Raw genomic sequence first — 10,056 nt, 5'->3', positions numbered from 1 at the left:
GAAAACATCAGGATTTTAAGCTGAATGTGTTTTCTGAGGCTGGAAACCACTCACAGAGGAAGGACAAAGACAGCAAGCTGCTCCATGCCTCTCCCTGTGTGCAGCACAAAGGGAACTTTGGTTGGACACACAATGCCAGGAAGGAACAGACATTCCAGTTACCTTTGAAGGCGCTCAAACAGCAGGAAGCACTCAGCTGTGATTACCGACATGCTGTTTTCCCCATTCCGCGTGCAGTCACCAAGGTTGGTGCCCACCTGCCTGACACCTGTGCTCCCTTCAGGCCAGGCTCCCTGCAGCCAGGCTGCCCACCTTCACCACTCCCTGCTCCGTTCCTCAGCCTGCACACGGTGTGACACGTGGCTCTGCTGTACCTGAGGCAATCTGCTGTAATGAGGGCTATTAATCCCCAGATCACAATTAAATCACCTCACGGGTTATGGGTTCACAGAATGGTGTTTTCTGAACACATATTGCAAAGCACAATCCATTACCAAATCATGAGCGCTACTACGTTACTTGGTCTGAATCTCAGAGTAGTGCTGTCACCAAGTTCTCTCTAGAACTCAGTCCATGACGGTGGGAACAAACCCAGGGAGAGAAGGAACAAAATACCTCCCTTCTCTAACAGCGTGGTGCAGCCCGACCACTTCAGGAGAGGTGAAGGGAAGGGAGATTGCGAATGGGTCAAGGAGGAAAAAATGAAGAAAGAAAGAATGATCTGAGAATGGCAGTTTAATAAACCCAGTAACACTAAACAACAACGAGAGAGTTTCAACAAGGAGAAAATCAAGTCCCAGTCTCACTGACGGGCTGTGGGGGGCAGGAAGTTCCAACCACGCTGCCTCCTTGCAGGGAGCCGGGGAGAAATCCCGTCCCCTTCCTGACATCCCCTCTAGTGCCGCTCCCCACATGCATATTTAAGGCAGTCCACATTGATGTAATCAATCTGCCATGCCTCCCCATTTTTATACTTTTCCCAGAGGTCTCATCCTCTTGGCCTGTTTGATCATGGCACAGGTATCACAGTCATGGATAATCTACGCAATAGCATCCATATTTATGTCCACCTCTTGGTCTCTAGCCCACTTACGTGTTGCATCTCTGCCTTGATGGCCTGAGGTCTCATGGGCCGACCGAGCTAGGAATAACTCTCCCTTATTCTGCCAGTCCAGGTCTATCTGGGCCACCTCAATTCTGGCAGCTCAATCTACTTGGTGGTTATTATGTTGCTCCTCTGTCGCTCGACTCTTGGGCACGTGGGCATCTACATGACGCACCTTTAGGGCCATATTCTTTGTTCGGGCAGCAATGTCCTTCCATAGTTCAGCGGCTCAAACAGGTTTACCCTTCCGCTGCCAGTTGTTTTGTTCCCATTGCTGCAGCCACCCCCATAAGGCATTGGCCACCATCCATGAGTCAGTATAGAGGTAAAGCACTGGCCATCTCTCCTGCTCAGCAATGTCTAGGGGCAGCTGGACAGCCTTTACCTCTGCAAATTGGCTCGATTCTCCTCTTCCTTCCGTGGCCTCTGCAACTTGGCGTGTGGGGCTCCACACAGCAGCCTTCCATCTGCAATGTTTCCCAACAATGCGGCACGATCCATCAGTGAACAGAGCAAACTTCTTTTTGTTTTCTGCAAGTTTATTGTATGGTGGGGCCTCTTTGGCGCGTGACACCTCTTCTGCCGATGGTGCTTAAAACTTTTTACCTTCGGGCTAGTCCATGATCACCTCTAGGATCCCTGGATGGCTGAGGTTCCCCATCCGGGCCCGCTGTGTGATTAACGCAGTCCACTTACTCCATGTGGCATCTGCGGCATGGAGGGTGGAGGGAACCTTCCCTTTAAACATCCAGTTCAACACTGGCAGTCGAGGTGCCAGGAGAAGCTGCGTTTCGGTGCCAATTACATCAGAAGTGGCCTGGACCCCTTCATATGCAGCTAAGATCTCCTTCTCAGTTGGAGTGTAGCCCTCTTCCGACCCCCTGAATACCCTACTCCAAAATCCAGGGGTCAGCCTCGGGTCTTGCCTGAGGTTCTCTGCCACAAACTTCAAGTGGGACCTTTCTCCCCAGCAGCAGTGTAAAGGATGTTCTTCACATCCTGTCCCATCCGTACTGGCCCTAGGGCCACAGAACGGGCTATCTCTTGCTTAATTTGCTCAAAGGCCTTGTCTTACCACTATCCAACCCTCGTAGACAGCCATTCTCCCTCCTGCTTATATATTCCCTTCAAGTAAATGAGGTCTCCACAGAGCTTTCTTTTCTCCAAGCTAAATAAGCCCAATTGCCCTCAACCCTTACAGAAAAGGTGCTCTTCTGATCATCTCAGTAGCCCTCCTCTGAACCCACTCCAAGAGCACTGTGTTCTTCTTGTAATGGGGGTTCCAGGCCTGGATGCAGTACTCCAGATGGGGCCTCAAAAGAGCTGAGTAGAGGGGGACAATCGCCTCCCTCTCCGTGCTGGCCATTCCTCTTGCAGAACGTAACCGGCCTTCCGGGCAGCAAGCACACGCTGCTGGGTCATGACCGGCTTCAAATTTAGCAAGATTCCTAAATCCTTCTCTGCAGGGCTGCTCTCGAGAGGTTCTCTGCCCAGTCTGTTTAAACACCTGGGACTGCCCGGATCCAAGTGCAGCACCCTGCACTTGGCTTTATTGAAACTCACTAGGTTTTCATAGGCCCACTTCTCCAGCCTGTCCCATCCCCTCTGGATGGCTTCCCTTCTCTCCACTGTATCAACCACACCACTCAGCTTGGTGTCATCCACAAACTTGCTGAGGGTGCACTTGATGCCACCGTCTGTCACTGACGAAGACGATGAAAAGCACTGGTCCCAAGACAGACCCCCTGAGGAACACTGCTCTTGACTGGCCTCTACCCTGACAGCCACTCACAAACCCTTTGGCTGTGTCCAACCAACCAATTCCTAACCCATCGAACAAACCGTTCTTCAAACCCACACCTCTCCAGTTTAGAGAGAACGATGTGGTGAAGGACCAAGTCAAAAGCTTTGCAAAAGTCCAGACACATGACACGTGCCACCCTTCCCCTGTCCACCAAAGCCATTACTCCATCATAGAAAGCCAAAGGCATTGTCAGGCATGACTGGCACTTAATGAAGCCATGCCGACTGTCTCAGATCAGCTCTTAAACTCAGTGCTTTTCTCCCCTGAAAACCCCAATTCACATATGTACCCCACTCTTCCCTGGTGTCCATCTCCTCCCAGTGCATTGTGACACAACCACCCTGCAGAGAAGCATAAGCACTTCTCGCTGGGCACTGAGAGCACTTAGTGCTGAGCAGCAGCACTGCGAGGAGGTGGGAGAGATTGGGAGAGGAGACTGAAGGCAGAGTGTGCTTCTGGTACCCTCCTAGTCCACACTGTGGTCAAGGACCAACGTGAATTTGTCTGCAGCTGTGAGCAATGAGTGGTAGGCAGAATTCCTGAGGCTCTGCCTCCCCTTCTTGCTGTGCCTGCGCATGGTCACGTTGGGTCTCAAACAGTGTGCCATGGGCTAGGCTTGCCTGAAGGGTGGGCAAGGCCCTCATGCCCACAGGCTGGCAGCTGTACCCATGTCAGCACTCATGGCTGCATGTGGGATGCCCGCTGTGCCAAAGTACAGCTGGAAAGGAGCCCACGTGAGCTGCAGTGCACAATGGTGCTTTAGGGCAGGGTACTGTCCGCAGGAGCACCCGTGCCTTGCTGTGCCCCTCACACCGCTCTCTGCCTTCTCATGTACCAGCAGGTGAAGTGATGGCAGGAATCTACACCTGGGAATCGCTGATGAGAGACAATGCGCACTCCTCTGCACTTCTTGAGGAGCTCATAGAGGTGTGTAATCCACCTGCAGAATCCACGCAGGGTAGAGATGCCGGGCTGCGCAGCCAGGGCTATGCAGACCTTGCTGCCTTGCTCTGGCCTGGCCTTCCGTGCCCTGGGGACAGGCTGCAAATGCCCTTTCCCACCCTGCATCCATGTAACTGGTCCCAATTGTCTCACAGTGTAAGAAGATGTCTGCGGAACTGGCAGACACTGTCAAAGAACAACAAAAAATCCACCAGGTAAGGAGGCCAAGAGGGAGAGAGAATGGAGAACAGTGCCGTCATCGGGGGGAGGCCCCTGCGTGCAGGCACAGGATGGGCTCCTGACTGCACCCTTGTTTTTCCAGGCACTGAGGGAAGAGGTGGAGGTGGAGATGAAGAAACACCAAAGAGCTGAGGACAACATCAAAAGGCGTGTTGTCCCGTAAGTCAGGCCTCAGCACAGCCCAGACCTGAGGCAGAGGGGGATCCCAGCAGCCCCCCCACATCTGTACCTCTGGTACAAACTTGGGAAGGCCAGGCCTGTGCAGGGCTGGCACCAAGAGGTGCCCGTCCCAGCTCCAGCACAGGCTGAGCAGCTGCCTCGGGTCCCTGTGGCCATCTTGGGGGAGAAGAGGTGCCGGTGCCAGCCAGGGCCTCCTCTCACACTTCCCACTGTCTGTAACAGAAGAAGGTGACATGCCGGAAGGAGCACATAAGCTCCGTCATGTATGAAACTGTGGCTGTGCAGCTGGTAAGTCAGAAAGCCCCGCTGTGGTCCTGGGGAGGAAAGGGTCACCTCAGGCCCACAGCAGGGGATATGGGCCTACTTCCATTTGTGAGGATGAAGGAGGGGTTTTAGTGCCCAAACCTTCAGACACCCCAATGTGTTTCTCTGCTTTGCCTTGTCCTCCAGGATGAGCAGGCGGCAGCACAAAGGCGCCCACTCACTACCTGGCTGCGGTGAGTTGCCCTGCGGTCCAGAGACAACTGGGCAGATTTGGACTTTTTGGGGATGAAAAGCTTCAGTCCTTCTTAGTGTCCTGGGTGGGAACAGCAGGTGGGGTGGGGATTTTGGCAGCCCTATGTCTAAGTATAACAGATTTGGTAGCTCCCTGTACAGCACAGGTCTGTGGGGGTGTTTGATGGGTCTGGTCAGAAAATGCTGTAACAAACCTGCCCCTGAATCTGACTGAACCTTCTTCTGTTGCGTAGGCGATTTCTGCTGTTCTTGGGCCTGCTGCAGCTTGTGTTCTTCATCTTGGTCATGCTGAATAGGGACACCCTCCACTGTGTCCTGCCTGCGGAGCTGGCAACTGCCCTTGGCAGCCGTCCACCAAAACCCATTCTATTCTGACCCCAGAACATACCATGGCCCTTCATCATGGCACCATTGGGGCCACACAACCATTAAATGCATCCCCCTTGTCACCAATAACATCAATAAAATCAACCCCAACCCTAAAAATGTGTCATCTGTGCATGAGGCATTAAACCCCATTGACAAATGTCTGCTGAACCACAGGAAGGAGACAGTGGGATTCTGGAGCTTAGGAACAGGAATCAGAGATTCAGCGAGGGTGGAAAAGACCTCCAAGAGGTCCCACCATCCACCTACCACCAATATGTCCCACTAAACCATGCCCCTGGGTACAACATCCAAATGTTTCTTGAACACTACCAGGGTTGGTGACTCCACCACCTCCTTGGGCAGCCCATTCCAGCACCTGACCATTCCCTTAGAGAAGAAGCATTTCCTAAAAGCCACAGACTACACCAGTGGTAAGAAAATATCTGAGGAAGGCTTTCTCAGAACTCTTACTGCAGGACTGAACACCTACCTAGCCAAGGAAAACAGCTTAACATTACCTTGCTGACTTGCAGCGAGGAATTCTGTGGGCACTCATTAATCCCTGAAAGCCCAAATGACAACTTGCCAATTCTCCATGCAAGTTAATAGGAAAAGGCAAACCTGCCCAAAGACCAAACGGTTCAAATGAACACGAAGAGGGAAAGAGGTTTGTGGAGGTCAAGTTATTTTACTACTTCAAGTCTTAAACTTATTTCACAAGGCTGATAACCAACGAATTGGAGGCTCAATCCCTTCTCCAAAGGCATAGGTAAGAAATTTGGAAAGCAGAGTGTCCTGGGATACTGGTAAGTGATATGACTCCCCTGAACACAGTGTGAACTGCTGAGGGAAAACTATCTTAGTTAATACTGTCACTTAGCTACAAAAAGAAGCTTTCGAAATTCATGGCTAAAGGAACAATTTGCCCCCAAGCAATCAAGTGAAATATCAGTTTTGGTCTTTGTCTCCTCCTCAGAGTTTTCAGCACGTGGCCGCACCCATTTCAGTAACAGACACAAGTTCCCCATCATTTCAGTAAGGCTCGAACCTACAGAAAGCATCCAAGATATCCCATATTTCCTCAGGTCACCTTACATGAAAGGCTTATAATATGAAGCTAACATATCTTGATGAACTTCTTATGAACCAAATTTCCCTGACCACACAGGAAGTTTTCTGTTCAACTCCCAATATTCCATCGCCCAGGAATTCAAAGCACAAACAGCAATGCACAGATGCTGTTGCACCAGGCAGTATGTATACACACAGCCCTACAGTAAACTGGTCCTCAGAGGTTTCTATCAGAAGCATTAGGATGTGGGGCAACAGGCAGCTACAGGCAAAACCTCATCTCTGCGTTTTCCATTCAGCACGTTAAGTATTCAACTCTACTTATAAACTTGACAACATAAGCCATATAAATAGGAGAAGGAAGAAGAGAATTCTCTGGATAAGTACCTTGACAATGCACAAAGAGCAGCATGTCCCATCACCTGTAATGGTCACTTATCATTTGCACGGCTTGTAGTTCAGATGTTGATCTTCAGTAGTGAGGGATCATCAGGGTGGTTGTTCAGCTGACATCTACAATGGTAGTTCTTTCCATCATCAGTACAAACTTAATTATAAATAAATCCAAGGAGGTCAAGTCAGTTCTCTTTGGAGAGATGGCTTCTGGCTAAGGGAACCTCAGCAGAAATTCCTTTGTTCCCATCTTCTGGGCCTTGCCAGCAAATCAGCGGGAGCAGGAAAGTGCCCACCTGCATCCTCCTGTCTGGACACAATGGTATTATACCCCAATTTTTCCATACCAGGCTGGAGTTGCTTAGTCACAGGCCAGATCTTCTGCAAGTCAACACACCAGAGCACTCTCTTCCAGAGGCAAACAGCTCCACAGAAATGCTTTCAAACGTAACCTTGACCACACAGTGATGCCAACTGCCACAGAGCAACACCCACCTCTCATCTAGGTAAGTCACAGTTTTAACACACGAAATGACTCAGAAAGCAAACCTTGAGCCAAAAACAAAGAAGGGTTCAGACCCCCCATCCACAACTGCTGAATGAGCTCCAGGAGAGCTCTTTTTTGGCATTTCTGTGCTTTCACATACTGTGACTCTATCCAAGTTTGTACTCCAGAGCTAAAACCATTACATTCCTGGAATAAAGACGTTGTTTTCTTTCGTAAACTTCCTTATCAAATGCAGATGCTTTATTAATGCAGCCCAAGATATAGTTCACCTTCCAGGCTGCAAGCTCACACTGCTGGCTCCTACCCTGCTTGACATCCACCAGGACCCCTAAGCCTTTCTCCACATCCAAATCCTGAGAAAAATTTCCCTACTAGACCAGTTGAGGCTGATTACTCAGACATGTCCAACTAGCATCTCATGGACTCTTCCAATCATCTTGAAAAAGCATAGCTCAGAGACAACAAGAACTAACAAACCGTCTAGGAGCAACAAAAATGAAGAATTAGCATTTATGACAGTGTCAGCAAACTTCAGGACACGATTCAAAAGACAGAAGCTGAGGCTGATTGAAATCTGTGCCCTTGCCCACCATGACACAGACTCAAGTCAAGTATTCAGAGCACACTCACACCGATCTAGAAACCCCATCCCCTTCCTGACCTCCCTCCGGTGCCGCTCCCCACATGCACATTTAAGGCAGTCCACAGAAAAGAAAAAAAAACTTGTCCCCTGAACTCCCATTATCCCATATGATGTTCTGATGTGGAATAGCAACACCAACCAAATTACAAAACCAGAACAAGTGCTTTTAGCAAGTTTACTTTTTTCAGCCACTTAAAAATAATTCCTTTGCATCACCATCATATCTTTAAGGTCAGTTCAAACAATCCCCTCTATTTAATTGATTTTGCATGAAGCTGAAAGCACGAAGACTGGCAGAGATCAGCTAAGTGTTCATTTTTGCTGCAAAGCTGGCCATAAATTCTCTTCCAGAAGTCATTGTCGTGTGGTGTTGTGCTTCACTTAGGAAATGTGCCGATCCCCTGATCCTCCCTTCTGCACTGATAGTACCAGGCTGTCTTGTTCCCTGCCACTGCTGCAGAAAAGCCACGTCACCACCTCGGCTCTGTTCCACCAGTTGTGTTTCTCTTCCCAGGGATGGCAACCACACCATCACCGCTGCCGTGTGCAGCACTATGTGCAACTGCCATCTGTGCAGCTGGCACTTCTTCAAAAATATATTTAAATATCTGTAGAACTTATACAAACGTAAATGAAACATGACAAAAACTGCAACAAAACATAATGCATGCCCGCAGAAAGGAAACAGCAACAAGTTCACAGTGTGACATAATCCACTTCCTCTCAGAAGCTTGCCATCAGCCTGCCAGGGCCGCCTTGCAGTCACCTGCTTCAAGCAAGCTTGCTGTTGAAGGGCAAACATTGCCCATGTCCATCTGAACCAAGCCAGTCCCACACTCCTTTGCTACTGCTCTGGGTGATCCGCCAGGCAGCGATGAGCTGCACAGCTTACCCATGTGTGCAGAGCCACCACCACTTTGTTTACTTGGAAGCTTCTCTTCACTGCTTCATGTGATGTCCTGTTCAAACTGTGAAATAAAACGGCAGTGATCTCTAGGGCAGCAACACTGGCCAAAATTCATCACATTTGCATGTTCTTTCACAGCAACTTCAGTCTTTAACCAGCAGCAGAGCAGCAACAGCAGCTGTAGTTACAGCAATCCTCAATGAAGCAGAAAGTTCACTTTCACATTTCAGATTCCTTCAGAATTTGGAAAATTAATGCTACTCTTCTTTACTACATCTCCTATATTTGCAGTGCATTTCACCTCCTTCCAGACACTAGAAATATCATGTACGTTCTTCTTTTTTTGTTCCGCTCATTTATCTTCCAAAGGATCTTCCCTTCAAGCACACTTTATTAGGCACAGCACCTGTCCTTCCACAGCCCCGCAGTGCAGAGCTGTGCCCCCCAGCAGCAGATGGAACTCCAGAGCAGAGGGCTGCAGCAGATCTGTGCTGTGCCCTCCTGCACTGCACTGTGTGGAGCATCACATGAAGTGTCTAATCCCCGACTACTCAGGATAATAAAAAGGACGAAATAACTATTTTTCACATTATGTTCATTTATGAAACCACAACGTCCCTCAGATCATTTCATGACGCCACACCCACAAAAACCCACCCGTGAGCTCTGTACCCGCACAGCTGAGGCTGTTTCCTGAAGTGACTGAAAGTTGGAGCCGTTCAGCACAGGAACTGCTTCCACAACAGGGTTCTAAAAGCAGCGCCACTCACTGCAATGTTTCCATGCTGTACTTTGTGCAACAAACAAGGAGAGGCATCAAGCAGAAAAACAGTGCTCAGGATTTCACTCAGCTGCAGAGTGCCTGCATCACAACGAATGCCCATGGATGCTGAAGGCTGTTATTCACAATTACGATGCCTGGCGTGCCCCTCACTGCTCACTCCTCTCCCCCCTTTGCACCACCACACTCAGCCACATTAACACAGTCTGGAGCTTCTCCCGGGGAGCACAGGAAGCATCCCGCAGCTCACAGGGCACAGCTGCAGGTGGTGCGGGGCAGCAGCAGGGGGCACAGAGCCCCCACAGCACTGCACATGTCACAGCCCGGCCCTCCCTGAAGACACAGAGAAACGATGCTGGTTTGGGACTTGAACAAACCAGTGGAACATAAACAGTTTTATGGTCTGAGCTGAAGGACAGCTGGCTGCTGCTGCCCTAGACATGGGTTGTACTGCTGACACTCAGCAGGCAAATCGGGGGGGCTGGGAAATCATCAGCATCACTTCTCCCACATTGATTGTTGTGAACTTCATTTCCTGCCACTGCTTCACATGGATGTATTCCTGTAATCCTACTGACTTAGGCCTCAACTCAGCAG

The 10,056-nt window shown here is 49.8% G+C and overlaps 2 long non-coding RNA genes across 2 annotated transcripts; both read left to right on the top strand.

The window, feature by feature from the left end:
* Window positions 1–3,745: 3,745 nt before the first annotated feature.
* On the top strand, window positions 3,746–4,251 carry LOC146757369 (uncharacterized). Its single transcript, XR_014936357.1, has 3 exons — window positions 3,746–3,836; window positions 4,007–4,066; window positions 4,174–4,251. It is a non-coding gene; the product is annotated as an uncharacterized LOC146757369 (long non-coding RNA).
* Window positions 4,252–4,492: 241 nt separating this feature from the next.
* Window positions 4,493–5,273, top strand: LOC146757368 (uncharacterized). The gene is made up of 3 exons (XR_014936356.1): window positions 4,493–4,559; window positions 4,722–4,768; window positions 5,021–5,273. It is a non-coding gene; the product is annotated as an uncharacterized LOC146757368 (long non-coding RNA).
* The last annotated feature ends 4,783 nt before the right edge of the window (window positions 5,274–10,056 follow it).

The sequence above is a fragment of the Coturnix japonica genome, chromosome 22 (genome assembly GCF_054131305.1).
Source record: "Coturnix japonica strain WE chromosome 22, WE-NBRP24, whole genome shotgun sequence".
Classification (NCBI taxonomy): Eukaryota; Metazoa; Chordata; class Aves; order Galliformes; family Phasianidae; genus Coturnix; species Coturnix japonica.
Note: the sequence above shows the minus strand (reverse complement) of the source record. Positions and strands in the feature narration are given on the sequence as shown.